Source organism: Manis pentadactyla, chromosome 1 (assembly GCF_030020395.1).
Source record: "Manis pentadactyla isolate mManPen7 chromosome 1, mManPen7.hap1, whole genome shotgun sequence".
In the NCBI taxonomy this organism is placed as follows: Eukaryota; Metazoa; Chordata; class Mammalia; order Pholidota; family Manidae; genus Manis; species Manis pentadactyla.
This window is the reverse complement of record NC_080019.1, coordinates 116396176-116415080: the sequence shown is the minus strand read 5'-3', so window position 1 is coordinate 116415080 and position 18905 is coordinate 116396176. Positions and strand designations below refer to the sequence as shown.

Below are 18905 nucleotides of genomic sequence, written 5' to 3'. Positions count from 1 at the left end.
TGGTACCTTTGCTGACATTTATTAGTCTAACTCTCACAATTTGCCTGTGCAGTAAGTCATATCATTTCCCACGTATTTATGGATGAGAAACTGAGGGGTTTCCTAAGGTCCCAAGGAAAATGGGGGCAGGCAAGGGAACTTGGCATATTTTTGACCTAGGCATTTATCTAGTTATTTATGCCTTGTTTCATTCAAAAGAAGAGTCAAGGGCATCTGCAAGTCATCCACGTGCGAGGTAGCAGGGTGCCTTAGAAGGTACAAATGCAAAAAAATCGATGAGCCCTGGGCTGGAATCCCAGCTCCTCACTAGCCAAGTGAGTTGGGGATTATATAAAATTCCATGAGCTTCAGTTTCCACATCTATGAATTAGCTATACACACTGAAAGATAGTTATCATTATTGCCATTGTTCTGATGAGTAAGTCAAGATTCAGAGATGGTGACACTAAGTTTCCAAAACTATTAGGTAAACAAATAACAGAATCAGATACTGGCCCCAGGTTGATTTGATTTCAAATCTCTTCCCACAATTCTGAGCTATCAAATGGTGCCCTTCCCACATGCAAAGCTGGAATTCGGACATGGAACGGTGTTTCCTATGACATCACGGTACTGCTGGTTTTTTGGGCCATTGGTCTTAAAGGGGAAAAAATCAAAGACATTCTGACTTCCCCATTTGCACTTGCCTCCTCCCAAATGACTAAAGATCTCAAGCCCTTAAGAATAATAAAAAATAATACTGCCTTCAAAGTGAGGAGGGAGAAGATGGGCTACAGCCCAGACTTTAGCTTCATACTGATTTGATTTCCCTTCATCCCCTATTCCATGGACCGCGGCAGTCTGGCATTTGTCCCAACACACCATGGGGAAATGTTCTCCTAAGATCATCAATCATCTCATGGTGGTCAAATTATAGGCTTTTAAAATATTTCCATCATTTAGTACCAAATGCATACTGACAGTCTGCTCCACAAAGGCACTGTGATAGGTGAGTCAACATTTATAAAGGTGCCAGGCCTCAAACAGATTACAGTCTGTGTGGGAATAACAAGAAATATAACCAGAATGGAGGGCAGAGTATGAGACACGGGAGCACAGACAGCTTCAAGTGTCATCCTCACCCATCATCTCTCCCACCCGTCTTCACCTCCCCATCATTGTGTGATCTTTCCATTCCCATGAATGAAGCTACCTCCCTGGGAACCACTCCCCATTCAGTTTCTCGGCCCAGGCCTCTCTCCCTAATCAAGGCCTAATCACTCAGCTGCCACTTTGATGGCCTTCAGAACCATCACGTTCAGAGCTACACTTCCCGTCTTCCTGCCACCAGCAATACCTTTCTGGTGAAAAGGCATCATTGTCCACTCTTAACACTTTTCTCTCCCTCATCACCCAAATTGAATCAGTCTCCAAAATCCTTTCAGATCCTCCTCCTGGATAGTCCTTGCATATTTTCTGTTCTCCATAGTTAGATGGTTTAATCCAGGCCACCCTGTCTCTTGACAGATCATTCAGTCAGCCTCCCAGCTGATCTCCTTACACCACTTCAGCCCACCTCTCATCTGCAACCACACTTTATCAGAGTGATCATTTTAAAAGCCAAATCTGGTCTTGTACTTCCATGTATAGAATCCCCTTCACCTTCAGCATAAAATCAAAACTCTGTAGCCTGACCCACAAGGCTCCTCCAAGTCTGACCTGCTCTTCCCTCTCCCTCCTCCCCTTCTCCCACTCCCCGTTCCATTAAGGCCCATAATCAGGGTGACTGAGTATGTTCTCATCCAAACCAGAATACTTATGAGAGTGAAAGGAGGCCCTAGTCATAATCATACTATGATAAACTAGGATTCCCCAGGGCACACTGAGACGTATAATCATCTAATCCATAATGGCAGACACAGACCCCAAATCTACGTACATTTTTCTCTCTTCCCAAGAGCTAACTGGCAACTTCTCTCTGTGTCTCTTGGCTCAGATTTTTAGAGACAGAGAATTCGTTTCTCCCAGCTCATCTTTTCAAGGCAAACCCAACTTACAGGCCCTGGCTGGTCTGCAGACTGGTGGGCTGTCCTACGCCAGCTGTCAGGCGGGCGGCCCCACAGCACAGCACAGGTCACTCACTGAAGCAACACCTGTGGTTCTTAATAGAGGCTTGACTGACATGGAACCACGACGGACAGGACCCGCTCATCTCCAGGACCCGCATCAAATGTTTGAAGGTGGGCCAGCCCCCTACCTGATTCTGTCCATGGCTCAGCCCACGGCCCTGTGTGTAGCCTGAGGGTTCAGTGGAGCTTATGGGGGCCACGTGGAGCTTTGCCTTTGTTTTACTTTTGGGCTTATCTGTAAAGCTTAATGTGAACAAAGGATTGTATAGTTAAAAAATATTTGGACACAACTACCTTTGATTTCTTGAATCAGAGCCCATGTTGTGTTCATTGGTGTTTAGAATAGACCATAGCGAACAGTGGCATCAATAAAAGTTAGATGAATAAACGTATTATTACATTCAAGTTCCTTCATCACCCTGGCCACTCTCCTCTAAAGGCACTGGCCTCTAGGTCACCTGGGTCTTCATATACACTTTAATGACCTCCCCACTTCCTTGGGAACACTTGCCAGGAAGTGATGGGCCTGACCCAGATGCCACCCAGGCCCCAGCCAGTTCCTCCTCCATCTCCAGCCATACTGCACCACCCCTCCCAACACAGCCAACCCTTAGCTTGCTAATTTGGAGGATGTCCTTTCTCCCCAGCTGAATTTTCTTTTCTCTCCCTTTCAAATCCTGCTGCGCTGTTATTCAGTAATGGAAACAGCAGAAATCACTTTAGAAAGGAAGCCAGCTGGTTCATTAGTCTGATTAAACTCAAGCAATAGGATCTGAGCACAGTTCATATGATGAATGGTATGCCTTCTCCTTGGCCACAGTGAATTTTGTGATGATTATGAATATTGAGGCTCAGTCACCCCTCATATCTGCAAAATCATGTGGGTCTGAGAGAAAGGACAGAGCTACGGCAAGATAATGTCAGGACTTTCTGAGTAGAAGTGGTTCAGTCTTCCCACTCTCTCCCATTGTAGGTCTGGCTGATCTACAAATTGAGTCTGTTGGAAAGATCCTGTCTATAAGATAGCCAGACTTGTTTTTAAAATCAGATTTCGCCACTTACGAGCTGTGTGTTTCAAAGCTCTTCACCTAAAAGAGGGTATAAAAATATGTAAGTTTTAAGGGCATCACAGGGCAAATTAATACTTAAATCTCCAAATATAGTGGTTGAGAATGTCTGGAGTACAGGCAAGAGTGGACAGAAGTGAGAAACAAGTTGGAACAAGGTAAGCAGGGCCAAATCACAAAGGGTCTTAGAGGTTGGGCAAAGGAGTTTATGATTTTATATTGTAAGTATGGGGAATATTATAAAATAAAATTACTGGAGAGTGATGTGATTAGACCTCATTTTGGGAAGCTCACTCTGGCAGCAGGGCAGAAGAAGGTATGAACTGGACAGGCATTGGATTGGTGGCATGGAGAATGGCCAGACGGTTATCCCAGGAGAAGTGATAGAGTCTAAGCAAAGGCAAAAAGTGGAATAACAAGGACTCTGGCTATCTGGCAGCAGATTTGGAAATCAGTAAGGAAGAAAAAAAAAATGTCATTGCTAAGGGACTGAAAATGGAAAAGGGTACCAAAGAGGGGAAGTCCTGGCTCATCCCAAGGTTTCTGGGTTAGATGGCTTTGCAGAGAGTGGGAGCCAATCTCTATGGAAAAAAACACAAATGGAGAAGCACACTTGTGAGACGTGAGAAGACAAACTGAGTATGGGGCATGTTAAGTCAGAGGCAATATTTCAAATGTTCCATTTAATGGCATGGAATCCAATCTGCTGTGGGTACACTACTAGACAGACCCTGTCTGGAGAGCTCACCTCCCCAGGCCCTATTTCTAGGAAGATAAATGGCCAAACTAGCCAACACCAGTCCGTTTATATCTCTAGTCTGAAAGTTTTCCTGGCAAGTGCTTTTGGAGGCTGTAGCAGCCTTGGCTGGGTCTAGAAATGCTTCCAACTTTTCTATCAAGAAATCTCATTTATTGTGCGGAACACCAAAACCTACCATTTCTTATTTTGCCCTTCTCCTCCAAGTATGTTTCATGTGAATATATCTTTTCTCTGCTGGTTCCAGATGTGGGAGGGGGAGGGTAGCAGCTTCAACTGGAGGGAACAGCAATATATCTGTGCCCCTTCAGAAAAAGGTCAAAGATGACCCCAGGTGATTGGTGCTCCTAAAGGAAATCATGTTGTTGGGAAGAGTGTCAGGGCAAAGCAGATAGACCACTGTAAGCAGGGACAATAACAAAAGACCAAAAGATGACAAACACCCTATGTACAAAGGAATCCCAAAAGTAATCTGCAATGGGAGAGAAAAAGAACGTGAACCTTAGAGTTGCCTGCAAGGGATGGCCTGGTGTAATGGAAAGAGCACAGGTTTCGGGGCTCCCCAGGCTTGGGTTCAAAGCTCAGGTATAAGCCAAGTCATGGTGGCTCCCTGAGGCTCAGTTTCTTTATCTGTACAATATTTGGAACAATACCTGAAAGGATCAGGATGAGAATTGGCCCTCCCCTCCAGTGCTGGGGAGGCAGTGAATTAAGTTTGGTAGTTGTTAACGCCATGATTGCCTCCATCCCCTCCCTCCAGCTGTCCTCGGGCTGCTTCTCTCTGCTTTGCAACCACAGACACAATCCTGCCCCTGTGGGCACCAGACTTGAGGGACACCCTCTGGTCAGATGCCCACTGCCCAGGAGGACACTAAAGGGCATTCCCTCAACACATCTTCACCCAAGCAGCTCTACAGGCCCCTCTTGGTTTGTGAAAAAGTGGGGTTTGGGCTCAGCTTCTCTGGAGTTTGAAGATATCTGGTGATTATGAAGACACACGGTTAGGGGAAAAGAGCCTGGGTCCTGGTGTCTGGCATAACGGTGTCACTGTCACTGACACTCCGGCTGTGTGACTTGCGCAGCTCACCTAATTCCTATGAGCGTCAGTCTCCTTGTCTCTTCCTTGGCCTGCCCTGAAGAGCTATGAATTGGTACAACCCATGAATGAATGCAGGCACACAGCAGAGAGGGGAGGCACACAGCAGAGAGCGCAGGCACACAGCTGAGAGAGCACGGGCACACAGTGGAGAGAGTGCGGGCATACCGAACGTGGACACACACCAGAGAGGGTGTGGGCACACAGCAGACATGTGCATGTGCTCTCCTCTCCCTTCATGTCCTCTCAATATTGAGATTCTGGAGATTAGAAATTAAGCATAAAACTGCATAGGACTAAATTATACCAATCAATCTTTTAAATTACTATTAAATGTAATTGTCAGCAGAAGAGAACAGAAAAACAAGCACCCAGAATCTAACAAAATAAGCTGACTCTGCCTTTGTGGATTGATGGCAAACTGGCTGAGCTCCTATTCTTCCTTTTTTTTTTTTTTTTTTTGATGCTTCAGAGATGAGGGAACACCATTACCCAGGCTGCAGAAGAAAATGTCTCAATGTATTTGTTTTGGGTTTAATCCTTTCAAATGCAAGAAACAGATAGTCATCTAGGACAAAGTAGCCCAGTGACACTTTGTGGTTATACAGCAGCTCAGCTTTTGGAATTCCATTCCCATTTATCCCCCTACAGCAAGGGGGCTTACAGCATATTTCTCTTGTTTATTTCTATATTAAAAAATCATGAAAAGATTATGGAGTTGAAGTCTAAATTTCTATATAACTTAATGATCAAACATGAGGGCAGTAAAGAAATCTGAAGCTTTTAGTGGTGTGCCTCGAGACCTGAGGAGGAGGAAGACACCAGTTCACTCCCCGGTGACGGCGGCACTCTAGGGGAACACTGGAGAAGAGCAGCCTCTTCCTTCCCTCCCTATCCTTAGAGCCACCGTCAGGAACAGCTCGCTGATTCTCAGCACAGGGACATGCTCATACTCCTAGAGACCCAGTGTGGCTTCTGTTGACAGAGCCAAAGAAGGGCAGGGGTCACCGTGAGGGTCCCCAGGGAGTGTTTACCTAGGTGCCAGGGAGAGGTAGGGGTGGGAAGGCAGACTATCCACGTGTTAGAACTGGAAGCTGAATTGTATCTCTTCCTTGCCCCTGTTAGTTTCTACCATGGCATGAGATGTGGGGTGCAGGAACGATGTGCCACTAGACATCTGACAACCAGCTCTGATGGGAGTCAGGTAGGGGTGCCTGATTTATACCAACTGTAGATTACTGTGGTGTAAATGCTCCCACCATGGCTGATTCCATACTACCCACATGACGTCACGAATGCAAAACTGGGAAGAGGTGCACATCATTGTCTCCAGCACACCACAGGGTAGGGCTCTGGGACCACCACTGCCTACAATTGTCAAGAGGTCCCACATGCTACAGAAGAGCACTGGAAGGCTCCAACTTGCCTTCAAAACACACATAAGACCTTGCCACCTGCTTCTGAGAAGTCTCCCTCCTGCCCTACCCTGGCTGGACACCCTATGCCCCTCTTTCCTAGATCACTTGTGAGGCCATGATGTCTTCATTTGTCCACACATCAGTCCTTCCATTAAACCCATTTTCATTTCCATATCCCCGGTGCCTAGCAGAATGCCTAGGAAAAGTAGGCTTATAAGGAACACTGGGTAAACATTTACTGGATGGACACCAGAATGAATGATGAGCAAATGTTCCGGGAGGTGGGATGCTGCCACCAAGCATCTGCAAAGATGCCATATAAAAAAAATGCCATACACATATTCTTACATGTACCAGGACCAACAAGAGGAAGGGAAATAGACTTAGGGTCTCTTTGAAAAATAAAGAGAGATCCTGGCCCCTACAAAATAGAATTCAGAGTCCTCCCTGTCTTGTGCCTCTAAGTTAGCATCTCCTGCCCTTCATTCGCTTCAAAACTGGCTCTAGTCTATTCCTCCTGCCTCTAGCTCTGTTTCCACACCCCAGCACAGGGAAAAGGAGTTTATGCTATCACCACAAATACTGAAGGAAATTGCCTGGTGTGCATTGCATAGCCCAACAGAGGTTGGGATCACTCAAAGTAATGAAGGTCACAGTCCTGAGTAACTCTTTGCAGTATATAAATGAACAAAAAGAACTTCTGGTGGGTGCTTCAGGATTTCTCTCTCATCCCTCCTCCACTGACTCTTGACTCTCTCCCCTTTAGGCATTAACCCCACGGCACCCTTCTCACCACCAACTACTTGCCTGTGTGTTCTGTAAATTTTGCTCCACCTGTTAGACTTTGAGCCTATCAAGGACAGAGAGTGAGATTCCTGTCTGAATCCCCATTGCCTAGCACAGCATCTGGTACATTGGAGGTCCCCAAGAATGTTTGTTAAATGAACAAATTCAGAAATGATGAAAAAAGGTCCTCTTCCTACACCTTTAATTTATATGTTCCAAACTGGCAAAATTCCCAGGAACATCTAGAAACAATTTGCAGATCAAGTAAGCTACAGAGTGAGCCAGAGTTCTGTGAGAAGGCAATTTGGGAAAACTGAGTCTGTCTTCCTCCCCATCTACATCCTTCTAGAGCCAATTGTAAAAATCTTTTTCTCAGAGACAAATAGCTACCAAAACTTTAAAATACAGACAGTTCCCTACTTAGGAACATGTTGTGTTCTGAAAGTCTATTTATGAAATTGTTGTTTGAAATTCAGAATACACTTTCTCACAGAACCATGTTAAGAAGAGTAACTGACAATGTAGGTCTAACTTGAGACATTAGCACAGGAAAATAATAGGAAGCAATGAAGCTACACTGTGAAGGCAACTTTTTCTTTTAAGCATCATAAAATAGACATATGGAATGTGTCAAACTGCATAGTAGCCTTTGGACAAGGGAGAATACTAGGAAGCAATGAAATGAAATTTTAAATGGTTTCTTTTTATTTATTATGGGTGCAGCTATTTGAGAAAAAGCCAGGTTTATTTGGAACAGTCACTGAAGTTAAAAGGAAATCCCTCAGGGGAACTTAGCACAGGCTGTGGTGCTCAGACTTCTGGGTCCAGAGACTAGTTTAAAATTCAGATTTCTGGCCTTTGGATTCAGTGGGTCCTGGATAGAGCCCAGGAATATGCTTTTTAACAAGCATTCAGGAGAGGCAGACCCAGGAGATTAGAGGACCACACCTAGAGACTTGCAAGCCTGGAGAGGAGGCCACCTCACCTCTACTGGGCTGAAGCCTCATCTCCTGGGACTTTCTCCAGTTGGTATAGAGCCATGCTCCTCCGTTTGCCACCTGTTCCTTTCACTGATGGGAGAAGGTGGCAGTGACTACCTGTCACTCCATGGGATACATATGGATCAGGGATTTACCATCAAGAGTATAGATCGAGAGATGGAAAACATTCCATCATTTACTCATCAAACATTTAGGGCTCAGGTTCAGTTGGTATGCTGGTGACTAAAATAGCAAAACATTTTGTACCTCTTGGAAAATAGCCTCTGCCCTGGTATTTCCCAACTCAACACTCCCCTGCCAGGAGCAGCTCCGATTGAATTATCTGTAGAATGGGATTGATAACATCTCCTTTGTAGAATTAGTGTGTGTGTGTAAAGTGCTAAATATATGTGTTTAATAGATGGTTATTTATTTCTATTACTATATTGCTGTACAACTACTTGGAGAATCAAGACAAAGACATTAACAAAAAATACAGCCAGGAAGCAATAAACAGTTTTATATAATTGAGGTCAATTTGTTCACAAGTGTTACAGAATGAAAATTAGAGCCTGGTGTGGAAGAAGCTCCCTTAGAGGAAGGGAGACAGAGACGGTGCACACGGAGGCTCTGGTCTCTGACACTGACCGCACCGCTTGAGCAATCAACATCTGTGTAAAATGAGGCTGGTGGCACTGTCCTCACATGGCTTCTGGAGGAGTGGCTGGCTCATGGTAGGTGCTCAGTGAATAGCTCTTTAGAAGATTTTAAAAATAAGAATAAACCTTCCCTCAGTGGTAGAATCTCAGAGCCAATAGTGACATTTAGTGTCTTTTAAAAATTCAATCCAATGTTATTGATGCCTGAGTATGTACAATACACCATGGGTCAGAGGAAGATGATTAAGATACGGTCTAAAGAAGGTCAGCTCTGGTCCTAGGGATGGGGCAGAGTAGGGAGTGTGAGGCACACACAGATAACCATTATTGAGGTAGCCTGTTTAAATACTAGAATAAACTATACACAAGTTTCAATAGGAGTACAGGAGAGAGGAATAAAAAACTTCAGTGGGTAGCTTCAGAGGTGGCACTATAGAAGGAGCAAGAGAGAAAAAAAGGCAGCTCTCCTGGCCACCAGAGCAGCCCAAGTAGGATACAGAGAAGGGTGGGTGCAGTGTGTGCTTGGCTGATGAAGCCAGTCCACCATGTACCAGATCCTTGCAAGACTCATGGAAGTGTGAGTGGATGAGTAAGTAGGGACTGCAACATGGAGGGCCTTGAATGCCCTTTAGGAAACAGCAACTTGATTCTGAAACCATAATAACAATAACCCTATTAATTGAGAACTTGCTACGTGACTGACACTGTGCTAAATGTTTTATAAGTATTTCTCCTATACCCTGCAGAAACCTATGCTTGATAAGTATTCCTATGGCTACCTCGTGGATGAGGAATCTGAGACCTTGAAAGCTTTTAAGCCAAGGGATGGCTCAGGCTTTATACTTTCAGAAAGAAATTCTGGCAGCAGCAAACAGAAAGAATGGGTGAGAAAAATGCCAGCACTTAGGGGCTCCCTTCATTTTTAACATATTTTGACGGTTTCTCCCCTCCAGATTGGTTAACAAGAGAGAAGAAGTGACCAATATTTCTAAGAATGTACTGATCCCTCTCAAAAGTTCTGGAGTTGGGCAGGCTTTGAAGCATAGGGCCATTTATGGAATTAGAACCTTTTTCTCCTTGTGGTTTTTCCCAGGGGTCCCCAGGAAAGCTTCCCCCCCACCAGTGGCAACAGTGAAGAAGTCCACAGCAGTGTCTCCTGACCAGGCATAGCAGAAAACAGATCCAGAGTGATGTGAATGATCCAAAATTAGTCTCTTTACAAGCTCATTAAAGCAGTAAGTTTAGCATCCATTGCCCAAAATATATCAGGAAGGCAAAGGCTTTTCTCTTTCTCCCTGCTTCTCAGACTTCCTTTTTTCCACCATCCCTTTCCTGATAGGCAATAATCAAAGTAGGATCTTGGATGGCTGGGTGTCTCCTTCATTTTCAAGTAAACTCAGTCAAAGTACCTGAGAATTACACTGTGAGCAACTCGAGTGACATTGCAGAGTTCTAGGCAGGGGGAACATTTGCAGCCTGTGAGTCAGTCCTGAGGTCCACTAGCTCCTTTATTAAGTTTTCAGGTTAAAATATTACTATCCTTAGGAGCATGGAGACAGTTGCTGACCTAAATTGTTGCTTCCTAGGAAGCAGACAAGTGAATAAGTAATATAATTGGGTTTTTTTTTCTCTTAACAGACTGTCTTAGGGGAGCAGACTATTTTTAATAATAATCTTTTTTGCATAGCACTTCTATATATACCAAGCATTTTTACATATGCTTCTTCATTTTATCATTATCCCACCCAGTTTTACAATCCTCATTTTACAGAAGAGGAAACTGAGGCTTACAGACACAGACCCAGGTCTTTCAACTCCATCTAAATGGTCTGTTTATTGCTCTTAACTTCATGGCTTCTCTTTTGTGCTTTTCCCCCCAAGCCTATCAGTTGGCATCATGGGAATTTTCCCAGCTTGTCTTGTGAGGGGTCCCACCCTAGTGATGGGACAGTTCTTAAAAATTGTTCAGTTGACAGTACTTAACAGAGTATCAGAGCCAGAAAGGGTATCAGAGATCAATTTCCAAACTCCTTGTTTTACCACAAAGAAAACTGAGGCCCACAGAGGGAGCAGCCTGCCTACATTCCCAGGGCTGGACCACAAATCTGGTTTGTGACAAGACTGGGACCAGGAGCTGAGCTTCCTATTTCTTCTGTCCCCATCCCACAGTCTCACAATCTCTTTCAAGCACAACCTTCACAATCAAAGCCAAGAGGAAAGTTAAGGTTGGGACTTGGCTAATATCAGTCCCCTACCTATACTTGTTTCATAAAATGGAAAGATTCTATTCATTATGAAATATTAGGTTGAAGGCAGTGTGGAAACAATCTGGTGCGATCTTTTCGTTTTGTAGATGAGAGAAGTGAGTCCCAGAAAGGTGAACTGCGTCCCCGAGCAAGGATTTGAGCCCAGGTCTCCTGGTCCCCAGTCACTGACCCACCACTGCGACCTCAGCTGTGCAGTGTCACAAGCTGTTCATGCAGCTTGCCAGAGATAGTTTGACTTAAAAATTTCCAGACACAGGTGCCTGACTCAGCCCTGGCTTTGCCTTGGCAATGGAGAACAGGCATCAGCTGCCAGCTTGGATGATGTGTTCCCAGAGCAACATGGCAAGCGTGAGCTGCCAACATTAAAGTCTCAGAGAATGTAAAGTGTCAAGCCAGTTAAACATCCAAAAATGCCCTGTCTCTCAGAAACAAGGGTGACTCACCAGAGCACTTGGGCTATGACTGGGAATGGCATTAGAGTGGTCACAGGAGCTAAAAGTCCAGGCTCAGAGGCCTCCAGCTTCCCTGTATCCATCCCTTTGTTCTCAACTCTGTTCTCTAATCCAGAGCCAACACACGCTCCTCTCGGAAGCCCAGATGTCCTCACACCTGAAACCTTCCTTGACTGTTCAAGCCCAGAGAAGTTCTTCCTTCTCACACTCTAGGAATCTTCCCTGTGTAATTTAGCACTTGATTTTCTATTGTCTTTTGTTGCTTCTTAATTGTTTTTTTTTTTTTTTTTAATAATTATTTTTTATTGAAGGGTAGTTGACACACAGTATTACATTACATGAGTTTCAAGTGTACAACACAGTGGTAGAACATTTATATACATAATTCTAGGTTCCAGCTATCACCCTACCAGGCTGTTACAATATCTTGACTATATTCCTTATGCTATACATTACATCCCGGTTACTAATTTATTTTACCATTGGAAGTCTGTCCTTTTTTTTTTTTTTTTTTTGTGAGGGCATCTCTCATATTTATTGATCAAATGGTTGTTAACGACAATAAAATTCTGTATAGGGGAGTCAATGCTCAATGCACAATCATTATTCCACCCCAAGCCTAATTTTTGTCAGTCTCCAATCTTCTGAGGCATAACAAACAAGTTTTTACATGTAGAACAAATTCTTACATAATGAATAAGTTACATAGTGAACAGTACAAGGGCAGTCATCACAGAAACTTTCGGTTTTGCTCATGCATTATGAACTATAAACAGTCAGTTCAAATATGAATACTCATTTGGTTTTTATACTTGATTTATATGTGGATACCACATTTCTCTCTTTATTATTATTATTTTTAATAAAATGCTGAAGTGGTAGGTAGATACAAGATAAAGGTAGAAAACATAGTTTAGTGTTGTAAGAGAGCACATGTAGATGATCAGGTGTGTGCCTGTAGACTATGTGTTAATCCAAGCTAGACAAGGGCAATAAAACATCCACGTATGCAGAAGATTTCTCTCAGAACGGGGGGGTGAGGTTCTAAGCCTCACCTCTGTTGATCCCCATTTTCTCACCTGATGGCCCCCCTGCGACTGTGCCTGTCTTAGGTTGTTCCTCCCTTGAGGAATCTTACCCGTCTCTGGCTAACCAGTCATCTTCCGGGGCCATACAGGGAAATGTGAAGTTGGTAAGTGAGAGAGAAGCCTTATTGTTTGAAAAAGTTAGCTTTTTACTTCTTTGCATATTTATGCCTGCTTCTTAATTGTTTTGCATGTTTGTTTTATAGCCAATGGGATTGTGGAGTTCTGAGGGGACAAAGTAAGCTTCCTCCTCTGCACCCCATAGGACATCTTGGAGTGTCAGCAAAGAGCAGAGATACACTCAGGCTCATAGCTACTCCTGACTTCAAGACTCTTTCACTTTACCCTTGCTTTGCACACACAGCAAATATTCAGTAAATCTGCAATTGCTCACTGTTGCTTCATCAGCCAAAGTTCCACAGCCAGGGTCTCTGTCAGCCCAGCTCAAGCCAAGCCTCTGTGCAAATTAGAGAAAAGCCACCCCTTCCTGCAGGCAGATGGGGCTCTGCCAGGCTGCATGGCTGGGCTAGTGGAGTGTGGGCTGGACTTCAGCCCTTTGGCTGGGCTCCCTGTGAGTGAGCCACCTGCACTACCTGGGCTCTGGCTCCTCGTGAGGGCAGCAACAAGATCTCTCCCTGCTCTCCCTTCTGGCGGGAAGGCTTCGCTTGGGAAAGCTGGCATCAGAGGCTTGCCAGCTTGTTTCCCAGCCCCTTTTCTGTCAAAACCAAACCCAAACAACCAAAAATGCATGTGACAGCTCCTCGGTACTCAGAGCCTGAAGTCTACACTGCTGGCAGGGACCCTGGGGGCCTTCCATAATATGATCCCGGACCTTCCTTTCTCCTCCCGATCGCCCAGATCTCACCATGGGTTGTCCTCCTTTAGTGTTCTGTTTTTCCTCAGCGTGGAGTGCCCTTGTCCTCTGGTCTTTGTGTCAGACCCCTCCTCACCTTTCAAGTCCCTCACAAGCCTTACACACTCCGTGTCTCCAGCCACCTAACTGTGCGTGATGCCTCATCCCTTCCCAGTGCTCCCTGCCTTCCACACAGCTTCCGCCTTTATTACAACCCTTTCTTCCCATGGTATTAGCATGGAACTTAGTGGCCTCTCTTCACTCAGGCTTCTCTGTAACTCACCCTGCATCAACCCAGATGCTGAACTCAGCAGCACCCTCAGTTCCCCAAAGGCATCAACTCACAAACAAATTGGGGAACAATACTGCCTTTACAAATGATTTATTTCATAGGAAGGGTGAAGAGTGGGGACTTCATACACCCCCACCCCAGCCTCAGCAAACTATTTACCAATCTTTGCAAGCACACCCGTCCTCCAAATCCTTGCGTGACAGTCCTGTTCTGGGAGTTTCTCTCATTACTCTTCCTCAATGCATGCCCAGGAAGGTTGCATCTCTGCACTATATCTCTGTGTGCTTTCCTCATTCCTCCCATCCAGTTTATTTCCTTACTGTTCTAGTTCAATACTGCCTCACCCACTACCTGCAGGCATGCAACTCCAAATCCATCTCGATGTTCAGCCCAATATAGATGCTCCCTCAGTTTCACCTTCTTTAGAAGGAGTCAGAAGTGGATTGAACCGGAATTTTTTTTTATGACATGTATGTGTTTTCCTCCACCTAACAGAGGATAATAGTTCAGAAAGCAAGGATTATGTCTTCTACATTCATCCAACCTAGCACAGCAAAGCTATGCAAAGTGAGCCTGTGACCAGCCTTCTTCTCTACTGGGTACAGGGGCAGCTCTAAGCCTTTCTGTCTCTTGCCTTTCCTTTCTTCCCAAGTAAGGCCCAGGACTAGGGTCAGGGGAAAGTGCTTGAAGACATTGTAGGAGCTTAGTAGGTAGCTGTGAAATGGTGAGTCAGTAAGTGAAAGGGGAACAAAAAATGATAAAAGAATAACATTGACAGCATCCTCACCAGGATTATTTCAGTCCAGCTGAAGGAAACTTTGAGCAACAACCCAGGGTGACAGAATGAATCCTGAATGGTAAGATGAACTGTGAACATGGGGTTCTGGTACTGGCTCGGCCTTCATTGCCAGGTGGAACCCTGGGGAAATGTTTGAGCCTCAGGTTCTCATCTGTCCCATTAGTCTGCCTGTAGATGGTCCAATATGGACACTGACCATCAGGGTCCTCGGGGCTGCTTGACATTCATGTTTGAGACTTCGTCCCCAAATGCCCAGGCACCCAGGACCCCTTGGTGCCTCTATATCTGCAGAAAGCTTTCCTTGGCTGCAGTCCTGACCTGGGGAAACTGGTAAACTCCACATATTTTACAGATGAGAGTCCACACTTCCAATGACTCTAAAGTGGTGTGAAATGGACAGAAGTCATCCCCTGATATGACATGCCTGAGACAGTGTCACCACCACCACCACCCCTTGCAGGATGTACTTCATGGAAAGAGAAGCAACAAGTCACAGTGCCTTGGCCAATGTTGGCCTTCATCCCTTGCCCCTCACCCCCAGCTTCGTTCCTGTATTTTTCCACATTTTGAAAATACAAAGTGGTCTGTTTGCTGTGAAGTAAAACAGTCCATGTTCACCTGAATGCAAAAAAAGAGAGGAAATTAACAACCCTCAGTCCTGAGACCTGATCCAGAGATCAGAGCCCAATTCTGGTGATCTGTGATGGTCCCCATTATACCTGTGGAGGGGGAAATATTTTCAAGTTTAGCACTCTCCAATCCCTAGCCACCAGGGTGAGAGCTGTCAGAAATATGCCCCTGGGCAAGGGCAGTGATTGGAGGCTATAGAGACATGGAGCTCCTGGAAAACGGAAAGAACTTGCCGATTTTTTATTTTTATTTTTTGTCTGATTTGGTCAAGGTATTAAGGCAGCCTACACCCTGGTTGGATACGGAAATGCCCGGTGGGTATTTTATTTGCCAAACAGTTGTCCTCCGTCTCGGAGTGAGCTGGTCTCTGTGCCTGCCGAGCTCACCACTGCTGCACCCTCTCCTAACCCCTAAACCTTGAACAACTCCTCCCAAACTGAAGCCCTATCTGTGAGACGTGCCCAAACGATGCCCGCGCCCAAGTCACACCAAAAGGGCGCGGGTGCCAAAGGAGCCGATCAGCATTCGTGTGCGCGCGCGTGTTTGTGTGTGGCGCGTGTGTGCGCGCGCACGGGTGTGTGGCGTGGGCGGGCTCTGCGCCCGGGGGCAGGGCTCGCGGTGAGAGTGGCAGCTGGACCTACCAAGCGGCTAGGGGCAGGGCGCCGCAGTGCCGTAGTAGCGGACGGCCGCTACAGACTGCTTTTGAGCCGTGGCGACCGAGCAGGCAGAAGACCCCGGCGCTGCCTAACCCCAGCCGGGCCACCCGGGCTTGCTGGCGCCCGCTCTGGCTGCCATCTCCCTCTCTGAGAGGGCTGAGGGAGCGGGAAGACGCCCGGACGACAGCTTTGGTCCCCTCTCTGTCTCTCGGTTCCTCTTTCCTCCCAAGTAAGGGAATAAGCTCCGAGGAAGGAGCGCTCCGGGAAACCGCGCAACCAAGTGTTGCATGACGAGGTAAGACAGTGGCCGGCGCAGCGGAGAGGGTCTCCGGCTGGGGGACGCGGGCTGCAGCAACTTGAAATTTAGGGCAAACGGGAGGCAGTACTGTGGCCAGAGGAAGCGGCTGCAGCCGAGGCCACTGCGCCCACCCTGACGGTGCCACTTGCCCCAAAGCCCCTGCAGAAGGAGATGCCCCTCTGGAAGGGTGAGGGCACGGGAGCGGCACAGGGTGGGGCATCGGCTCCCTCTTCGATTGGGAGGGCCTTCCAAACCGCAAAGGTGTGCGGGCGGGAGGCCGCTTTGCTCCAAGCAGTTTGCTGAAGCAACTGGTCAGATTTCTCCCCGCCTAGACTTACCTTGGCTTTTTGGTATCCAGTTCGCGCTCCAGGGTGCACAGGGCCGCAAGCAGTGGGGGATAGTTTTCCTAACGTCTGGCCGCCAAAGCTTCTGGCCGTCCCACAGGGTTCCAGGACTTTGGGGCAGTCCACGAAGCCCCGGAGCTCAGAGCCTAAAGGGCAACTGAAGAGAACAGAGACACCTTGGCAAAAATAAGCTAGGAAAGGAGAGGAAGATCAGGGAGAGAATGTAAACCTGACCTGTTTAGTCTCGGGGTCACAAGATGTGTGTGTGTGTGTGTGTGTGTGTGTGTGTGTGTGTGTGTGTGTGTGTGTCTACAGCGGTGCGCGTCTAGTATCACCTGTTGGGCTTTGAAAACTCCAACAGTCCACTTCACCCTTCCTAGTCTGGGATTTTCTTCCTCAGGACAAGTGGACTAGAATTTGGGGAGGGGGCTGCGGAGTTTGAGAAAGCCCTGCAGGAGATTGTGCTGCGCCGCCCCCTTCCCCGCCAACGCTGCAGTGGAAAGCACGGGACTGGAGCGAGGAGGCATCTAGCAGTTGTGAGCTATGCAGCTGCGGAACTCAGAGTTCCGGGCACGGCTCCTTCCCCTCCCCACCTACCCCCTCAAGAGGGTCTGCGGTAGCGCGCCTTGAGAGGTGGCTGCGCCGCAGTGGCGCGCGCGAGAGGCCGATCCGCTCGCGCGCTGAAGGCAGACGGGCAGGCACGGCGGTCTCCGCCGGCCCCTCCAGCTTCATTAGCATATGATAACCTAGCAGTGCGGAGGAGGACCCGCGAGGGCTGTTTGTCATTCTGTCATTTAGCGGGCTTGGGAGATCGCACCTTGGGTCTTGGAGGTGTGGCCCCGAGGAGTCACCGGTGAGCGGCAGCGGTCAGGACACAGGACCAGGAACTGCCCCTAAGGTTCGAATGCGGGGGACGACTTTGTTTTTTCAGTGCCTGGGATTCTTTGTCTAAAATACAACCCACAGAGCCACTTGCTGGATCCTAGTTGTCAATGAAGGACATTAGATCACAGGGGGCAAATGCCTTCACTGTTTGGTCACGTGTACACGCGCGCGCGCGCGCGCGAACTAACACACACACCCCTTTGTGCTTTATGCCCTTCTCATTCCAGGGACAAGTCCTAACGTGGAAAGGGACGAAGTCTTTTGCCGTTTTAAAAAGGGCTGAATCTGCCAGCCATTCTGTTTAAAATATAAACTGTACTAACTAAATAATGCGGCTGCAACCAAGCTAACTTCCTGTTGCACCGATGATTTGTCTTTTCTTTGCCAATCACCTTGTACGTTTATGTAAAGCACTGTAGGCGTTATCACAGGTATTTTCCTAGGATGGGCTTGGGGTGGGTAGCAAGTAGATTAATCTTTACCACCTTACTCTTTTATGTCAGTCTTTGGTTCAGATCAACCAAGAAAGGGGAAAAAATGATAAACATGAGAGCACCTTGGAATCTAGTCTCTCAGAGACAGGAGACACTAAGGGCATCTGTTCCAACTTCCCCCAACTGGCAAAGCCCCTTCAACAAGCAGTGGAGGATTCTGCCAACCCCGTTATCCCAGAGGTCTCCACCCTGAGCTTGTGAGGCCAGAGGAAGAACCCCTAAAGCATCAGGGCTTCCCTCTCCTCCTCATCCCTGGGGGAGGAGGCCTCCCCCAGCTCTTCCCCTGCAGGGGAAGGGGGAAGAGGAAGGGGAAGTATTGTCTTGTTGTGGTAAAACTATTTTTAAAAAATACCTTATTGTATTATATCACCGTGATATCTTCTTTTAGTATAAAAATAATTCATGTTTAATGTAGAAAATTTGGGATGTTGAGGAAAGTATGCAGAGAATCAAACTACCTGCAATTCCACCACACAGTTTCCACACTGTTAATATATTGGCATATTTCCTTTCCATCTAGTTTTATGCCTTGAAATCATACAATTTAAAGAGAGCCAACATTTATCCAATACCTAATAAATATACTTTGCAAGTATGAAGTATTTTATATTCAGTGTGTCATTTAATCCTCAGAAGATTCTCTGAGGCAGGACCACAGACTTCAGTTGACTTGCCCAAGTCACACAGCTAGCCAGTGGCAGAGCCAAGATTAAAACCCAGGTTTCTGACTACTGGGTAATTAGTTGCTTAGCCTCTCTAGCTACTATCCTCTTTTTTCCATAGCAAAAGTCCTTCATGAACATCATTTTCATGGCTGCATATTATTATGCTGTTACTGATTCAAAGTGCTTCCTGTCTCTAGCAACTACAAATAACTGCACGACATCCCTGGTCAAAATCTTTGCTGCACACATGTCCCAGTACTTCCTCTGGATAGATTCCCAGAAATAGAATCACTGGGCCAAAGGACATGAATGTT

The 18905-nt window shown here is 46.4% G+C and overlaps 1 protein-coding gene and 1 long non-coding RNA gene across 10 annotated transcripts in view; one reads left to right on the top strand and one right to left on the bottom strand.

Annotated features, from left to right (window-relative positions):
- Nucleotides 1–13962: 13962 nt before the first annotated feature.
- LOC118907011 (uncharacterized) lies at nt 13963–18498 on the bottom strand. The gene is made up of 3 exons (XR_005022657.2): nt 17145–18498; nt 16542–16693; nt 13963–15237 (listed from the first exon to the last, which is right to left on the bottom strand). It is a non-coding gene; the product is annotated as an uncharacterized LOC118907011 (long non-coding RNA).
- DGKG (diacylglycerol kinase gamma) overlaps nt 15876–18905 on the top strand; it is a 198697-nt gene continuing 195667 nt past the window's right edge. For 5 of the 9 annotated variants that reach the window (XR_008997165.1, XR_008997166.1, XM_057500889.1 and 2 more), the window contains exon 1: nt 15878–16200. The gene's annotated coding sequence lies outside the window, so the exon portion shown is untranslated. Of the gene's footprint in view, nt 16201–18905 lie in introns of all 9 variants that reach the window. The other 4 variants (XM_036875162.2, XM_036875160.2, XM_036875158.2 and 1 more) reach the window with 2 other exon arrangements.